Genomic DNA, 18,915 nt, shown 5'->3' with positions numbered 1-18,915 from the left:
AAAAAATAAAAGTCAGATTTTTTTTCTTTGAATAAAATTACTAAAATAATAAAAACTATTCCAAAAATATAGCTTTTGATGCACTTTTTTAAAAAACGAATAAACACAAAATCAGCAAAAACAGAAATATTTGCTGTCCCTGTAATCGTAACAACCTGCACAACGCAACAATCAGATTATTTATGGTGACTAAAAAACTCTGTAAAAAATATGGCGTGATTGATTTTTTCTCCGTTAAAACACATAAAAATGTAATAAAAGTGTAAAGCTGAGGCTGTGTTCACACATGGCGTAAGGGCTGTGTTTTTTCGAATGTTTTTTTTTCTGCAGGTGTTTGCTGCGTTTCTTTTCTGCATTTTCAACCTTATTTGGTTCCTTTTTGGGGCAGATGTGAATCTGCATTTTTTACTGCTTTTTCAATAGTACAGAAAAGCTTTGATTCTGCACTTATAAATGCAACAGCATTTTTTTTATATGTTTTTTCAGGCTCCACATAGAAGCCTATAGAGGAAAAAAGCAGTAAAACCACAGAGTACAACAGCATCTATGGATGCACCGAGGGTGGCGATCTCATGAAATCACATCCACTTTGCTTGGACATTTAAGCCGTGTTTACATGTAGCGTAAATGCTGCATTTTTTCTGCTGTTTTTTTTTTTTTTGTACAGAAATTCTGCTGTGTTTTACTGTAAAAAACAAATCGGATGAGATTTCGTGAAAACTGCGTCTGCTGAATTCTGCAGTTTTTTTCTGTAGAAAAAATGCACGTAAAAAAACAGCAGTTACTTTTGCGGAATCAATGCTTTTCTGTACTATAAAACATTTTTAAAATACTGCAAAAAAAAAACAAAACTTAAAATAAGAGGGAAAAGGCATAAAAAATGCAGCAGTAAAGCAATAACCCGAAAAGATTGTTATTGGGCAGTTTGGTGCGGATCCTGCAGAAAACAGAAACACAGTATTATACGGCCTTAGGGCGGCTGAAGATGAAAGGCTCAAAAACTGAGTTTCATCCAGAAAACTGGGACGATTTTCAACTAATTTTCATCAGCGCACCAACCATTTAAGTTTTTTTCCATCCATGGGACGTCCGGGTGCCGTCCGTTTTCTGATATCTACTTTGAAAAATGTACATGAATAATTACAGCTTCCCAGATTAATAATGGAAATGTATCTGTAAAAATTGTGTGCCGCACGGGTGTTCTGTATGGGATCTGAAGGGTGAGCCGCATCCGAAATAGGCAGAAAAGTAGTGTCGGGCCGAGAGAATAATCATACTGGATAACATTCATAAGGCTATGTCACAAAATGGAGAAAAAGGACACTGCAGATCTGCTCATACCCCGGGGTTTGGGATTCGTGGAGGGCGCAGTGGTCGGACCCCCAGCAATTATACTTTTATCGTGTTCTTCATGGGAATATCCCTTTAAAGGGAACCTGTCACCACGTTTTTGGAAGATGGGATAAAAATAGCGTTAAATAGGGGCAGAGGTGGGCGTTACATTAGTGTGTGTGTTATGCGTTTATTACCCACCTAAGTTGCCGAAATAACTTTGCAAAGTCTCCGTTTTCGCCTGTCAATCAGGCTGGTCAGGTCACATGGGCGTGGTGTCTTCACCCAGATTTGGCGTAGTTTTCCGTTGGTGGCGTAGTGGTGTGCGCATGCCCAAAGTCCGGAATCCTCTTCCAGGGGATTTAAAATAGCGCGGTGTTCGTTATTGCATTGGTGATCGGTGGGCGCGGCCATCTTCCTTTGGCCGCGCGTGCGCAGAAGCGGCGCTCTGCTGGCCGCGGCTTCAGGAAAATGGCCGCGGGATGCCGCGCGTGCGCAGATGGATATAGCGGCGGCCATTTTCCTGAAGCCGCGGCCAGCAGAGCGCCGCTTCTGCGCACGCGCGGCCAAAGGAAGATGGCCGCGCCCACCGATCACCAATGCAATAACGAACACCGCGCTATTTTAAATCCCCTGGAAGAGGATTCCGGACTTTGGGCATGCGCACACCACTACGCCACCAACGGAAAACTACGCCAAATCTGGGGGAAGACAACGCCCATGCGACCTGACCAGCCTGATTGACAGGCGAAAACGGAGACTTTGCAAAGTTATTTCGGCAACTTAGGTGGGTAATAAACGCATAACACACACTAATGTAACGCCCACCTCTGCCCCTATTTAACGCTATTTTTATCCCATCTTCCAAAAACGTGGTGACAGGTTCCCTTTAATGGGATCTATGTAATGCCTCATGTCCCCTGTGGGGGGCGCTACAGGTAAGTTAAACCCTAAATTCTGGGTTCTTTGCGGATTCCATTTGGAATATCCAATGCTCGGTCTAGTTTAGGGACCACATATGCTGTCCTCAGAAAAAGTAGTGACATCTGTATTGCTTGATCTTCTGTTTATGTCACACATTTTTCATGCAAGCGACTTAGGCTACGTTCACATTTGCGTTGTGCGCCGCAGCGTCGGTGCCGCAACGCACAACGCAAACAAAAACGCAGCAAAACGCATGCACAACGCTGCATTTTGCGCCGCATGCGTCCTTTTTTTGATTGATTTTGGACGTAGCAAAAATGCAACTTGCTGCGTCCTCTGCGCCTGGACGCGGGCGCCGCAGGGACGCATGCGGCGCAAAACGCAAGTGCGACGCATGTCCATGCGCCCCCATGTTAAATATAGGGGCGCATGACGCATGCGGCGGCGCCCGACGCTGCGGCGCCGACCGCAAATGTGAACGTAGCCTACGGCTACTTTCACACTAGCGTCGGTACGGGGCCGTCGCGCTGCGTCGGCCCGACGTACCGACGCATACTGTGCAAGCGGCGCACAACGGGGGCAGTGGATGCTGTTTTTCAACGCATCCGCTGCCCCATTGTGAGGTGCGGGGAGGTGGGGGCAGAGTTCCGGCCGCGCATGCGCGGTCGGAAATGGCAGACCGTCATCACAAAAAAAGTGACATGTAACGTTTTTTGTGGCCGGCGGTCCGCCACAACACGACGCAACCGTCGCACGACGGTTGCGACGTTTGTCAGTACGTCGCAATGTGTCGCTAATGTTAGTCTATGGGGAAAAAACGCATCCTGCAGACGACTTTGCAGGATGCGTTTTTTCGCCAAAACGACGCATTGCGACGTATGCAAAAAAAACGCTAGTGTGAAAGTAGCCTTAGGGCGACAGTTCTAGTTCTGTGTCCTCTGGGACTTGTAGTTCCATCCAGGCTGGGAGATAAAGAGTTAACTCCTGTTAGTGTTTGCTCCCAGCTGTGAGGTCTGGGTGGAGTCACAGGCTATTTAACCTCCTGTCCTCTGCTAGTTATAGTCAGACTGGCTTCTATGGGCAGGTCTGGTCGAATGCCTTGCTTTATGATTTTTTTTTTCCCCCTTCACTGACCTCTGGTTTGTTCCTCTCGATGGTGCCTCTTCTGTGATAGTGATCCAGTGGAATCCATTGTAAGACCAGATCCCTGCACAGCAGTTAAAGGGTGAAGGCTGGGGTTCTGGACGATGGATCCATGCCTGCTGAAGGCAACCAATGCCAGAAACACGCCAGCGTCTAGGTGGGCCCGAGTATGTCCGCCTGGGCACACAGGTATTTCTTAATAATTCTTCAAAATTTTTTTGCTCCTTATTTCCTTCTTGTCTAGAAGAACCGTCAGGCCTTTGGTTTGTGCTCTAACACTAATTTTGTGGCCAAAGATCTTGGTTTTCCTGAGTCACTGCTATTAATGTTTCGCCCAGGGTGCAGTGAGGTACGTCACTAATGAAGGGTCTCTGCTTTATAGTAACTTGTCCTTTGAAACACAATATATGCATATATTTTATTAATGAATTTTGCTGAAGGGGTGTATTAGACTGTCCATTTCACCAGTAGGGACAGGCTTCTGTTAATAAAATGGCTGCCTCAGACCATGTATTGACTATTGGGAGCTTAAAGGGGTATCATCATCTCCAAGATCGTATCCCAATCCAATTAGGAATGTAGCATAGTTCTTCTGATTAGCTATCTCGCTTACCCCATGTGCAGAGTGTGGCACTGGCATTTGGTATCCCATTGTTAACTAGTTAGAGGTTGTGATTGTGGATATCTAAGCTACTGCAGCGTCCTGCACGTGTGGTGAACCAGGAGAACTATACTACATCTCTAGTTCAAGGAATTTGTTAATACAGTACTATAGTCTGCCTTCCTCGCTGCTGGTACTGTAGTCTAGAAAAAGTATTGTCGTTTAAAACACTTATTTAGTTAGATGTAAATATATGAAAGTGCATAAAGGACAGAAAAAGACCAGCGGTGCTGCCCAGCAAAGACCAGCGGTGCTGCCCAGCAGCCCAAACCAGCTAGTAAAAAGGAGAGCAATATTGTAAATGGTCACTAAGCTTCCTGCAGTAAGGGGTGGCTGGAGGCATCGGACTGGATCATGTTGGTAATGAAGCTTAATTTCAGGTGTGCATATAGCTTGATAGATAAAGGGGATGACTAGAAGATGGCATTTCACACCTGAGGTTGGGTGTGTTTTTTTTTTTTTTTTTTGTTTTGTTTTTTTTCCCCCCTTTCCTTTTACCCATCCCAAGTATAGGATATACCAGTGTCCTATTAAGTACATTCATGCAAATGGATGCATCGTTCAGTATATCTGTGATCATGCATGTCATTGAGAGGGAAAAAAAAATAAATAAATTAGAAAACATAAATTGTTTCATCATCACATCACCAAAGTGCAGTACAATGATCAGTCATAAGTAAAGCTGGTAGCTCTGAAAACCTAATCTTGTCCTGCAACCATGTAAGAATGAAAATAATTTATCATTGGCTGCTGTATTTTGATTACTGTAATAGACCCTATCACAGTGAACAAACCCCCCAGTATTAGGTAGATATGGCAGCACTTGGGCTGTGCCTCTCTTCTCTCCTTGTAGTTGTTCTAGGAGACAAGTGCTCTGGGAACTGCTTCAAGATTGTTGGAAGACCATTCCCGGTGACTACCTCAAGAAGCTCATCAAGAGAATGCCAAGAGTGTGCAAAGCAGTTGCAGCGCCCCAGAGTCCTGGTCGTTGCAGTATTGTCGTTCTTCCACCAGGGGGAGTGATGGTACATCTGATAGCACTAAAGGAGTTCACCTGTCCAGGTATCACAGTCACACATGGCCTCATAGAACCCATTCATACAATAAAAACACAAAACGCTTTAATTGTGGATAAAAATGGCCGTGTAGTTTATTTAGGGTTACATAAATTAATTAATCACCGATAAATAAACTCCATAAATTATAAAACCAAAGTACCAAACTTTTCCAATAAACCAATCCACCCAGACATGGGTGATTTTCCCACAATTAAACTACTCGACAGTAAAATTACAAAAATTCAGGGGAGGGAGGGTGGGGTCTTTATCTTCTTCCGCTGACAGAATGACCAGATACCACAAAACAGGTGTTTATATATTCAAAAAAAGAGCGGCAAAGCTGCTAACAGCCAATAGAAAACCGTTACAATAGCTGCCAAACATACCAGAAAAAACTGGATAAAACCAGTGTCACACTTTCAAAGATGACTGACCTGACCTTTATTTGACCTTTCTTCTGACAGAAAGTCATATTAAATGACAGGGTCCATGAGGCCATGAGACCCCCGCTATATTTCTTTCAGGTTTACGCGGGGGGGCTAACATTACACTTCACACTCCGGCCACCAGGGGGAGCAAAAGGTTCTATATATTAGGCCACTCCTCACACTCTGGTAAAACTGGGAGTCGGATAGGAAGGTAGAGAGAAGCTGACTGGGTTTTGTGCAGGTAACATCTAGTGAGAGAGCGTTGCTTGGGAAGATTCAGGGGGGTCTCTGTCAGGGGTGGGATCCTGACAGTGGCCTAGCACGAGACAGATCGTTACGGAGCCGTGCCTGCACTTCATTGCGGCGGCATCTTAAGAAAGGACACGAAATGAAGTTTATTGTGGAGAAGTGAGAAACGAGATCACAGCACAAAGGAGATAAAACCAGGAGGAGTCGTGCCCCGAGATCGGCAACATCCTTCTGAGGCGCGTGGCCGGAACGCCGAGGAAGTAATAGGCTCTACGCATTACTTTGAACTACGGCCGGACAGTTAACTCTAGGTTGGCTGTCTCACCTTTACATCTAATGAAGACAACGGAGGCAATTGTAGGAGAGGGGCGTCTCTAGGGTCCCTATAAAATATCTCCAGGCCTACCCCGTCATACGGGTGCGTCCTATCCAAACCATCTGGGGGACGGAGAGAAAGAACAGAAACATACATGACAGTTGTGAGGACTATCCTGTGGTGCTCAGCAGGGAAGTACTACAACACCCAGGCGCTAGTAGGAAGGCACTGATTTCCACCTGCGAAAGGGAACTCTGGATGTGCCTTCGGACCGGCCGGTCTCAGCCTGCCCTGTTAGCAGTGCTCTGGATGGTGGACGCTGAAGTCTTCAGTAAAAAGGTAAAGGGACTGCAACCCTGTGTCCTCGTTATTTACTGCGACCTACACCATTACCATCTACTCATCAAGGGAAGCCCTGGGGACATACTTCACCTGTGGGAAGTTACAACATCTAGCTGCCATTCCATGACCCCTAGCAGCGTCGGTCACCCTGACCGAATACCACAGGTGGCGTCACGAACACTTGACAAACTCTCACCTACACCTTTTATTTGGGCGCCCCTTAGCAGGGCCACGGATCGGGTCAGGCCACTGTGACACCCCTAGAACCGAGACCGAGGGACCCGGTACCGAGTACCCCGCTGCCCTGCATTTGGGGACTGCTCCAAACTCATCCAAGCAAAAGGTGGCTACTTTGAGGAACCTAGAATATAAGACCTAATCTCAGTTGTTTTACACTTTTTTTGTTAAGTATATAATTCCACATGTGTTAATTCATAGTTTTGATGCCTTCAGTGTGAATGTACAATTTTCATAGTCACGAAAATACAGAAATCTTTAAATGAGAAGGTGTCCAAACTTTTGGTCTGTACTGTGTGTGTGTGTGTGTGTATAGAGAGATAGATAGATATAATCTCTATCTATCAGTTGGTTATTTGTATTGGGGTCAGCAGAAAAAAATACTAGTGTTAGATCAGGGCTAGTTTTTTCGTTAGGCGGGCAAATAAATGGCCCTCAGAACATTCAGCGCAGAGCAAGGGTACAGCCCCCCACAGCTGTGGTATAATGGCTTAATTTTCCCCTCCAATTCCCCCTTTTTCTGCTGTCCCTGGAATCTCATGTACAGCACCATGAAATCAATGGTGCTATTTAAAAAAATAATAATAATTAGATGTCACCAATTTTACCCCCATTGGGTTTTTTTTTTCTTCACAAAGCTTTACTATCCCTGAAGTCTAACAATTAATCATCCACCAAACAAACCCCTATGCCCGACAATATATTTCCCAAAAACCCACTGCCTTTCATTCCTGTTCCTGGATCCCCACAAATGTCCCCGAAATAAAAAAAATTCTTAGGCCTTACCCTGAATATGGGATTAGTGGGGGGAAAAAACACTCTGCTCCTACTTGGCAACAAAATCTGTCCACAGCACCCCGGTACTTGCAGCTGTCATATCTCGAGTCCGTTATGAAGCCCTGATGAGATTCCTCCACTTCAGTGACAATTTCCAAGCCCCATCCCAAGAACTGACCCCAGCTATGATCGGCTAAATAAATTGAGACCCCCTAATCTCCCTCCTACAAACTTCATTTCTAAATTCCTATACCCCAGAGAAAAATGTCCTTGATGAGCTACAAGGGCCGTCTATCATTTTGCCAATTTATCCCCTCCAAGCGAGCCAAATACGGCGTCCATTTGTACAAAACTTGTGAGAGCTCATCAGGGTACACATCCACCTTCCTAATTTATGAAGATGGGGACCGCCAAACACCTCAAACTGCCCCCAGACAATTGGCATCCCAGGCAAAATTGTCTGGGGAGCTAGTGACGCCCTTTCTCCATCAGGGGTACCATGTGTATATGGACGACTATTACATGAGCATCCCCCTATACAAATCCCTCCGCACTGGAAATACAGGGGTCTGTGGGACAGTTGGGAAAAACAGAGTGGGGTTTCCGTCACAGTTGGTGTCCAGACGTTCATGGAAGAAGGGGTAATATGACATCGTGGACACTAAACTGGCTCCGTGGGGCAAGGAGTAAAAGTTTCCCTAATGGGCAACATCACTATGGAGGAACACTGCTCTCCGGCCTCCATCATGTGGAGCAGCTAAGCCTCTTCATCCTCGGTTTGGGTAAGTGACAATCCATGTAAGTATAGTCTAAGGAGCGGTCATGGCACATGTGCATACATGTATATAGTCAGCTGTCATGGCACTTGGGGAAGTCGCACCAGGGGCTGTGTAGGCCCACAGACTCCATCAGATCCCATGCACTGGCCTCTCCAGCCTCCACAGGCCCTGGCAGGCTCCCACAGCCCCTATGTTTGAAAAATTAGGAAACATAAGTGCTCATTTATTAGTGCTTCACTAGCCATTTTTTTCCTCTTGCTTTCATCCATATACAACTAAAACCAAAAAGGTGAGAAGAGTTTATCCAGTCCTTCAGTTTCAGTCTATACTATAGAATATCTACCTTCATCCTCGACTTGGGTAATTAAAAATATATGTATGGTTTGGGGCTCATGCTCACTTGCGAGCAACTTGGATGAGTCTCACATGTTAAGGCCCGGCACTCAGATCGGAGCGTGCGGCCACATAGGAATACATGCAGCCGCACGCTCCGCTCCTGTGCTGGGTATTGCCGTGCAAGACTCGTCTGGGTACATGTAGGAAAAAGAGGTGCAGAATTTTCCTCACAAAATCCACATCTCCTGGCAGAATCCACAGCCGCGGATTTGCTACGAATTTTATGCAGAATTGCTGTGGATTTTGTGCGGATTTTTAACATGGAGGGGTGCAGAAACGCTGCAGATCCGCAGAAAAGTGACATGCACTTCTTTGAAATCCGCAGCAACTCCACACTGATTTTTCTGCAGCTTCTGCATTCCCCCCCCCCCCCCCCCATTAACTAACATTGTACTGTACATCACAGTGCGGATCTGCAGCGTTTCTGCACTGCAAAATCCGCATCGTGTGCACATAACCTTAAAGAGATGGGAGTGGGGATGATGCAAGAGTTTGAGACATTAGCCAGTTCTAGTTTGTGCACACTGTACTTCTTGTGTTGCAGAAATTGCCTGCGCCTTTTTTTTTTTTTTTTTTTTTTTTTCTGTCCCTGCAATTATCTTGTCTGGTGTTTTTTGGCTTCGTTTTCCAGTTGACAGCCATTCTAATCAGCTGGCAAATGCAGCACTAACAAAAATGCACCACAATTGTGTTGGAGCGTTTTTGAATCATCTGTTTTTGTGGCTGAAAAAAAATATGCCCAGTGATCACATACTACAGAGAGGAGAGTGTACGGCTGTCACGTGTAGACTGCTCTGCAGTGTTTGTGAATTCCAATAGTTACATGGAGTTAATTATTTATGCCTATGAAGGGTTAACTTCTGTGACTCCTCAGTCAGATGAGCTGCTGCTGGTTGTGTCGGGTGACCAGGCACCCTGCCTCTAAATATTCCCGTTACCCCTCATCTCTTGATGGTGAAAGAGTTAATGCTCTGCATAGACTGCTCTGTAGATGCCATGTGCTGGCAGACATGTTTGTATCACAGCACCATGGACACGAATTCTTCTATGCCTGATGAAGAGATCTATCTTTCCTGTATCTAAGTGCTAGTACTAACACTTAAACAGTTAAATAACAGCTTTATTATAGAAAAAAATAACACAAATATAACTGTTCCTTTACCCACACATAATACTAATAAGGTATATACACAGTGGATCGGATGCATGAATGGAGCCCACATACAATATTACGTGTCAAGCCATGAACAATCCGCCCCTTCTCCAAAATAATTTCTTGGGACTCCATAATCAAATAAGATTCCTGTCCCTGGCTTCAGATCTCGGCATAAGAGAATTGTTGGGGTCTCTCCATCTCCACAATCCTGAACCTTCCCCGAATGATTATCATCCATCCAATAATGGACTGTATGTCTGGGTGGCAATCACACGGTGCTTTGGTTGCATTAATGCACAATTTCTGTCCTTTATGTTTAAAAAAACTACATGTATAACATTCCTGTCGGAGATCTCTGCAATTCTTGCCCTTCTTTAGAGTCCATAGTTTCTCTGTGATAATCACAGACCACCTCTCCTTTTTTAAAAGCATGGCTGGTCATTATGGTATGCCCACCTCTGCTGCTGTCCTCTGTTATAACTAGTCCTTCCCATTTCTGTGTCCTCACAAGCTCTCTGATCTCCTCTGTAAGGTCATTTCTCCTCTGCATTTGTGGTTTCCAAGCACGTGCCACTTCTATGGTTGGTACATTTGTTTTCCATCCCTGTCCCTTCACGTAGTTTGCCAGTGTCCTGCTGGGGGGTTTCCTGAAAGATTCTAAATATGAAATAAAAAATTAGAATAAGCAGCACATATACCATGTGTTTTTGCTTTAGAATACACACCCCAGATTTGTTGAAGGGAAAAGAGGGGGAAAAAAACATTAATGTTAAATGGGGCCTGTCTTCTAATGCCAGTGGCTGTCTAATAATCAGTATGTGTCCCTCATCCTTGTACAGGACCCCCCACCATCCTGGTCTGTCTACTGTCCTGAAATATATGTATGTTCTCCCTCAAAACACAATTGTTCAAAGCGGCCCATCACGTTCCCTAATCAAAGTCATTATGTGTAGCTTATTTGCTATCTCTATCCCCCACTCCCTCCAGATGGCTGGACCATCCTTGTAAATACACACCTGTACTTTGTATCTCCCCCACCTCATTGTAGATTGTAAGCTCTCATGAGCAGGATTGTTTTATTTTGCTTTAATTTATTGTATTAGTAACGCTGATACTTATGACTGTTGTGTTTGAAACTGTAAAGCGTTGCGGAATGTTGGCGCTATATAAAGATTATCATTCTCGCTCGCAAGTGACCAACTTGTTGCAGTGGAATGACAGCAAGGATGTTGATGTGCTGACTACACTGCATGCAGACACCACTATGATGGTCAGAGGTGCCACCAGGGACAAGGAAAAACTGGTCTGCATCAGACTAACAAATACATGGGTGGCATTGACCTGTCAGACCACATTCTGCAATCATACCTGGTGAAGTGGAAGACCAGGGCCTGGTACGAAAAGGTGGCAATCTACCTTAAGCAAACTGCCACATACAGCAGTGTTGTCCCAAAGACTGCTTACATTCCTCCAGTTTCAGGAAAAAATTGAGGGCCTCATATTTGAGTCAATGGCACTAGGGGAAGCCTTTGAGTCTGGGGACTTCCAGAGCGCCATTTTCCTCACCCTGTCACTCCCACCCAAAAGTAACCTCAAAAAAGATGCCTGGTTTGTAGGGAGCATGGCAGTGTGATTCCTGGTACTAATGCCCCATGTGCCCATCCCAACCAGGTCTTTGCATCTCCCCCTGTTTTGAGACCTACCACACCACCTACAATTAGGGTTTTTTTTTTTTTATTTTCTGCTTGGTGGCCCCAGTAGAGTAATTTGGAACAAGTAATAGAGAATATTTTCATCAGTAGATCCCATTTCACAATTAATTCCAGGAATTGATCAATCCCATACCAAACTACTATTCCAACAAATTCTCATCCACGTACACACGTCTGTACACTCCAGAGTGTGGACCCCACAAATGTTCCTGAGAACTCAGGTCATCTGACAATTCTAGGACTCGATTACTCAAACATTTTTGACCATTTATGTAACTTTGACTGTTTACGGCTGTCTTGCTACACAACTTTGGCTTCCATTTATATTTATGTTGGTGATACGGGCATCTTTTTTTTTTTTTTTTTTTTTTTTTTGGGGGGGGGGTTTTCTAATGAGGAAGTTCCATACTTATACACTATGGGGTTTACTTCATTGTTCTTGCTGAACCTCCGGTACCAGATAACACTTCACTGTTTCTGGAGAATGGTTTTGTGCATATAGCAGATCAGACCTTGGCAGGTGGGAGCTTGTGTACCACGTCTATTGGCACATTTGTCCCTCATGTAGGGATTGATGGAGCTAAAAGGACATTGTATGACCAGTCTCTGAAGTGTCGGCCATTCTAGCCCTGCAGGTGTTCTTTCATCTTTGGAACAAGCTCAGTCTTGTCACAGTTGGGTCATTTTCCTCAACCTTTTGCCCTTAATTCCAGTACAGTTTATTCTTCCTGCTACAATATACAGAAATTTGGGGTAACTGTTTAGTTAGAAAGACCAAGATTAATAATCCCCAAAACGTGTTTTTTTTAGGAGCATGCCTCCCTCTGAGTAATTCCATGTCTCTAGAAGCTTTGAATTGGTCCTGGAACTTCAATTTTATCCTAAAGACCAAATGGCCTGCCATTTATTATAGGCACAGCCGTGTGTCCAGTACGCACAATGGTGCCATATCGGACATGTTTCTGAACACATAGGAACTAGTGCAATAACACTTGATGTGTTCCTCTAAGTACAAAAATGAACCATAAGACAGTGAGTAAAATGCAAATTATAAATTTTCAAACTTGAGTTGCATCAACTGCATAAAAAACGATGGTGTCAAACTACTCACTACCTCCGTAGATAAATACATTACGGGGTATAATTTATATAGACTTTTACGGGGGATTCCTGTTGCTCTTGAACCACACAGGCTCTGCCAGTATGACAATCTATTTAAAATAAAGCCAAACTTGTCACATTGTGCCCCTTCCTGTCTGAGCCCTTCTGTTTGTCCAAACAGAACGCTTTGACTACACATGGGATATCGCCGTGCTCATAAAGTGGGTAACAAATTGTGAGGACCACTTTGGTGTAAACTCTGACAAAAGTGAGAAATTCAGGTCTAAAACAAAATTCTTGTGAGAAATAACTTTAATATGACTACCTAATGTTATCTTACTTGTGGGTTCAAATTGCTCAATATACCCTTGGATAATTATTATTTTTTTTTTTAAGGGGTGTTTTTTCCAAAATCAGGTCGGTTGTGGGGGGCTTTCTGCTTTATAGGTACATCTCCAGACACAACATGGCATCTGCTCTCTCAATTTTGAGATTAAAAAGTAAAACTGCGCTGCTTCCGAGCTCTGCCATGCACCCAAACAGTGGTTTACCCCCACATATGGGGTATCGGCGTACTCAGGACAAATTGCCCAACAACTTTGGGGGTCTAATTTCTCCTGTTAACCTTGGGGGAAATAAAAATTTTGGGGAAAATTTCTGTGGAAAATTTTTTTTTTCATAGCTCTACGTTTGAAAGTCTAAGTGCTTCACCGAAGTTTATAAGTGCTCACCACACATCCAGAGAAGTTCCTTGGGAGGGGGGGTCTAGTTTCCAAAATGGGGTCGCTTGTGTGGTGTTTCCAATGTCTAGGCACATCAGGGGCTCTGCAAATGTGACATGGCATCCGATCTCAATACCAACCAATCTTGCATTGAAAAAGTCAAACAGCACTCCTTCCCTTCCATGCGCTGCCGTGCGCCTAAACAGTGTGGAAGTAGAAGATTTAAGATTTGTGGGAATAAGTGATTGTCGTTTTTTTTTTTTTTAAATATATTTTTCATTCCCCATTGCTTCAGTTCCTGTGAAACACAAAGAGTTAATAAACTTAATCTTGAAAGTGGCTTTGAGCACCTTGAGGTGTGCAGTTCTTAGAATGGTGTCCCTTTTTGGGTATTTTCTGTAATGTACATCCTATCAAAGTAACTTCAAATGTGAGGTGGCCCAAAAAAAGACTTTGTGAATTTTTTTGTAAATGAGAAATCGCTGGTCAATTTAAGAAATATTTTTCGTTATAAGGGTTAAATTTTGTGCTGATGTAAAGCAGATATGAGGGGAATGTTTATTAAATGTTTTGTGACATATCTCTCTGATTTAAGGGCATAAAGCTTGAAAATTACTAAATTTTCACCAAATTTCCTTTTACTTTGTTTATGAAAGTCATATCAAAAATGTTACTACTAACATGAAGCGCAATATGTCTCGGAAGTTCTTTCAAAATCAGTGGGATACATTAAAGCGTTCCAGAGTCATTACCTCATAAAATGAGTGGTCAGAATTGTAAAAATTTATTTTGGTCATTAAGTACCAAATTGGCTCAGTCACTAAGGGGTTAAAAGGCATAAAAATTCAAAGATAAAAAAAAAGTCAGTTTTTCATCTTTCTTCTGTCCAATTTTTGCTCGTTTAAATAAATGGAAATCCAGATCCACCTAAATCTACCACTATCACGTTCAACAGGTCACAAAAACAATCTCCTTGGTCTGGTTTTTTTTTTTTTTTTTTTGTTTGTTTTTTTTTTTTTTGGTAAAAGCCAAGATCGCTGAAGCCTGAGGTAATCACCTAGTTCAGGGGTGGAGAAGTTCAGGCCCGCGGCCATATGCAGCCCACAATATCACCTGATGTGGCCCGCAGCCACTTTGGCCTTTTTTTTTTTTTTTTACTTGTCCTTTAATTCTTCAGATGTGCGCATGATATTGTCTGACGTTCTCTAGTGCCAGGGTCTGAGCGTTCTGTGTGGTAGTAGCTGCTGCGCCGCACTCTCTAGCTCCCCTCAAGTAACCGGCTAAGAAGGTGCCTGGCTCACTGGCAGCTACAGGTAACATAAGGCGGAGTGATATAAACCTGGGGTGGATTACTGCATGATTACTACCACACCGAGAGAAGCCGGTCGTATGGGCTCGGCGGAGTTATTCTTGTGACGAGTCATGTGCTCACACTGGTGCTTGGTGATGGTGGTTTCACTAGATGCAACATGATGGTCAAGGAGCAGTTGATCAGCTGACGTTCCGTGGACAGATCTGGATTAGTCTTGCGAAGTGACCCATGTACCGAGCAGTGCCCTGTAGTTGGCCCTCTTATTTGTAGCTTTGCTCCTCGGTTGCCCTCAGGAAAACACCTTGTAGCTGTCACCCTGATCAGCAGCGAGTACAATTGAGGCCAGCAATAGCGCGGCTTTTATATCCAGGTCACTAGTGTACCGGACTAACCCTGTAGTCACAGCGCCATCTGGTGCGCGCCAACCATGTAGCAATGTGCCATATTGCTAGTGTCGGTTCTCAGTTTCCGCTTGTTAATCTCATGTGTTGGTTTGTTTAGAAGCCGTCGGCCTAGTTCACTACTGTTGAGAATACAAGGCTGCTCGGTGTGGCCCTGCGAACATGAAATGCACTTCTGTTCTGTAATCTGATGTCCCCACCCCCTACTAGGCATGACTAGGAACCGAGAGCTGTGCGCATGCGCCAAATTCTTCCCACGTGCGCTTGTACTGTGGTGCTAGAATTCCAGTGCTCTTCCCATCTGAAGTGGTTATTTGCACACTTGTGTCCGACTAATGGATGTGCGTGAGACGAAAATTGTGGTAGTAGTGAGTGGTCCACAAGTTTGTTACACTAGTGTTCATTATCCTAATGCTGCGCAAGTCTACAACTTACAACACTCAGAGAACCCTGCCTCAGCTCCTGCAAAAGCACGGCGATGCTAGGATGCATGTGGCTCAGTTGTGTCCATTGTATGCTTGGTTTAGACTTAGAAAACCAGTTGCGAGTAGCAACATCATCAATACCTCCCAACATCTCACCAGTCACTCCAGCATCACATTAGGTGGGAGTTATTTAAATGTCTGAAGTTTATTGGCTAATGTTTAACTTAACTTTACATGGCCCACAAACGCTATTATAAAATTCCAAATGGCCCTTAGCAGAAAAAAGGTCCCCCACCCCTGACCTACACTGTAGTTCCTTTTCGACTTCCAAACTGAACCCCCCCCCCCCCCCCCCCCCCGACTCTGGAAAATCCTAGATAAGCCTTAATTTAACCTGATTTACAAGGTGGGGGAACCTGAAGAGGCCACAGGGGAGATGGGCCTCTTCGGCAAGTAACTGCTCAGATGGACCTTGATTTTGGAACAGGGTGTTATCCACCAGAAATGTTAGACTTTGTTCCATCCCAGGAAGCTAGGGCTCAAATTTATAGGTCTTTAATATAAAATTTGAGATCAACCCTTCAGTGGTTTCCCCCCCCCCCCCCCTACACAGACCCCCGGTCCTCCTGGTTCTAACTCTACAAGACCAGTCTCTTACCCCTGGCTCGCTCCTCCGGACAGCAGCCCTTCTGTGGAAGCAATCCATTGGACTCCGCTGTAAGACCAGATCCCTGTACAGGGGTTAAAGGGTGAAGGCCGGGGCGCCTCTGGAATCTGCCAAATGGAGTGGCTTGCGCCAAGTCTGTCCGAGGTAGCCTTTTTGAGCCTGTGGCCTCACAGATAGAAGTAGGGGGGAATGTTTTGACATGTGGAACGTTAATATGTATAGATGGCTAGAGAGATGGAGATGCAGCTTATTGGTGCACTTAAACAGAACTGAATTATCCAAAATGTTATGTTTTTTGACCAGTCAATGTCTCGTTTACCTGGTTCCCCTTAAATAACCTTGTGACTTATTCAGACAGCAGATATGGATGGGAATGCAGGACTGACCCTGGTCCTCCGACACAGATTCGGCCTCATAAATGGCTTTGAAGCTATAGACTAAAGCCAGGAGATCTCTGTTGCATAAATGGACCAAGCCTTAACCAGTTACTTGGCTGTCAATATTCCTCTTGCCCCTCGTGTTTCTGGCCAACCAGAGGAGACCCTTGCCTACTAATCTGCATTTACAAGATCAACACTACACATTGTTTTAAAACTTAATTCATTTAAGTGCCCAGGCTGGCTAAAAGCTTGAAAGAATGCTAAACTTAATGGGTTTTTTTTGTGTGGGGTTTTTTAAGCAGAACATTGAGTATTAATAAACTTCTTGCTTTGTTAGTGTTAGGACCTGATTCACTGTCACAGCTCCCAACCCCTTCACTGATGTAAAGTTATGCTAAAAGCCTCCACCAGAGGGAGCTGAGACACTTGTGCACTGGACTGAATACATAAACCAGTATGCAGTGAATGCTGAGCTGCCCTCTAGTGGTGACTACACATAACCATAATGGTCATATTTTAAGAGCACCTGTTGCCAGATCAAGGTGGTGGTTGGTTTTGGTTATCATAGCTGCTCCCCTGAGTCCTTGGCTATTTTTAATAACCCATACTACAGGGATGAGGTCACAGGATCCTCTTGGGCGTGTGTTTAGATTATTGCATAATTACCCTGTGAGCCACACCTCCTTAGGATATCATTTAATCTCCAAATCCACAATAATAGTAATTTTGACCAGTGGTTCCAAACTGTTAGACACTACTGTGTATAAATGAAATAAAATTCTTATCTTGGATACGTTGGGTTTACAATAAGTAAACAGCACCAAAAATTAGCAATAATACTGAAATCTATTTTTCCAGTGTTGCCCTATAATCTGTAAGCGTGTAAATTGAGGAATCTAAGGCTTGGTGCTTATTCTAGTGTTTCTTTATACTGTTCCTTCCTGGCTTGGCTGTCTTCAGTCTGATGTACAATAATAAATAAATTGATTGTGGTGCCATGTTTTCTAGGAAAATCGCTGTAAATGCATTTATGACCAAAAAATAACAAGAAATATGGCGCCCAGGATCAGCTTTCACTTGGTGCCTGATACCCTATCGTGGTTCTCGGGCCCCATGGGGCAAATCTTGCACTTGGGCCAAATTGCCCTGGTTCATGAACACCACAAGAACTGAGCATAAATGGCCACACAATGTTTGTAGTATTTTAGATTTTAGTACTCTAGACATAAAATGGGACAAAGTGGCCACAAGAAAATTGAATATATATAATGGCCCGTGAAAAATAGACAACTTTTATTTAGAGAAAAATCACATACAAATGTAAAATCCAAAGCAGGGGGTCCCAGTTCTGTTCCGCTTTGCCTTAATTAACATGTGGCCTCTAATTATCTGGCCATATGGTATATTCCTGTTCATTGTGGTATTTGTCCACATATCCTATGGGGGGCACAGTTCCAGGAGCAGAAGGAGATCTCTGGGTAATATATTGGACCTGAATTAATAAATCCAAAATGGAGTCTCCCTCGCCCCTCACACCCCAACGATACAATATGATCTTCTAAAGTTGTTTTTTTTAAGTTAATACATCAATAGAAGAAACAATACCATAGATCATTATGTCCTTCGAGGTGGGCTGGTTAGTTATCCAATATGCACTTTCACATTTGGTCAATGGTCCTGTAGCAATCCTGTAAAGAATTGATCATAGGAAAATTTTCATTGCACCGTGAAGATTGTTACAATTGCCTTCCTAGAGAATGCAGATGCTGAATAGCAATTAAATTTGGCCTTCTGAACATCTTTTTTAACCACTTAACCCTTTACATCCTGTAAAAATCCTTTTGCATCTTTGTTTATTATTTGTTTGTTTTTTACATTTGACCTACCCCCAAAATTCAATTTTGGCTTTTGCTGAACATTGCAAGCCTCACTTCATTACTGGCTTGCACTCTTCTAATGCTTGCCCTGCAATCGCTGCAGGTGGCATTATACTCTTTAGATATGCCCCCTCTTTACATTTTTGAGGTATGTATTCTTGGTTCACTAAAATCTAAAATCTGCCAGAGTCCTCTCTGGTCCTCATCCTCTCCTAATCCAAATTTCAATGATGGCATGATCGCTGCCTCCTAAATTCCTAGACACCTTTACATCCTCAGCCATTTCCTCTGTTGGTAAGAATTGGGTCCAGGTTGGCAGATCCTCTTGTTCTCTCTTCTACCTTTCGAAAGCTTAAGTCTGCAAGAGTGAGAATTTTCTGGACCCCAGTACTTTATTGCCTGATAGATTCACAACAAATGTCTGGATAGTTGAAATCTCTCATGATCACTGTCGTGCTTTTGAGCATATCTGATAGAAAGAGTTCATCCATAGCTTGTCAGTCTCGGTAGCCTTAAGTGA

The 18,915-nt window shown here is 43.8% G+C and overlaps 1 protein-coding gene across 4 annotated transcripts in view; it reads left to right on the top strand.

The window, feature by feature from the left end:
- Positions 1-3,317: 3,317 nt before the first annotated feature.
- Positions 3,318-18,915, top strand: part of LOC143793379 (uncharacterized) — a 166,766-nt gene continuing 151,168 nt past the window's right edge. For 2 of the 4 annotated variants that reach the window (XM_077280290.1, XM_077280289.1), the window contains exon 1: positions 3,336-3,588. The gene's annotated coding sequence lies outside the window, so the exon portion shown is untranslated. Of the gene's footprint in view, positions 3,589-18,915 lie in introns of all 4 variants that reach the window. The other 2 variants (XM_077280288.1, XM_077280287.1) reach the window with 2 other exon arrangements.

Source organism: Ranitomeya variabilis, chromosome 1, assembly GCF_051348905.1.
Source record: "Ranitomeya variabilis isolate aRanVar5 chromosome 1, aRanVar5.hap1, whole genome shotgun sequence".
NCBI classification, from domain to species: Eukaryota; Metazoa; Chordata; class Amphibia; order Anura; family Dendrobatidae; genus Ranitomeya; species Ranitomeya variabilis.
This window is presented reverse-complemented; position numbering and strand designations above follow the sequence as displayed.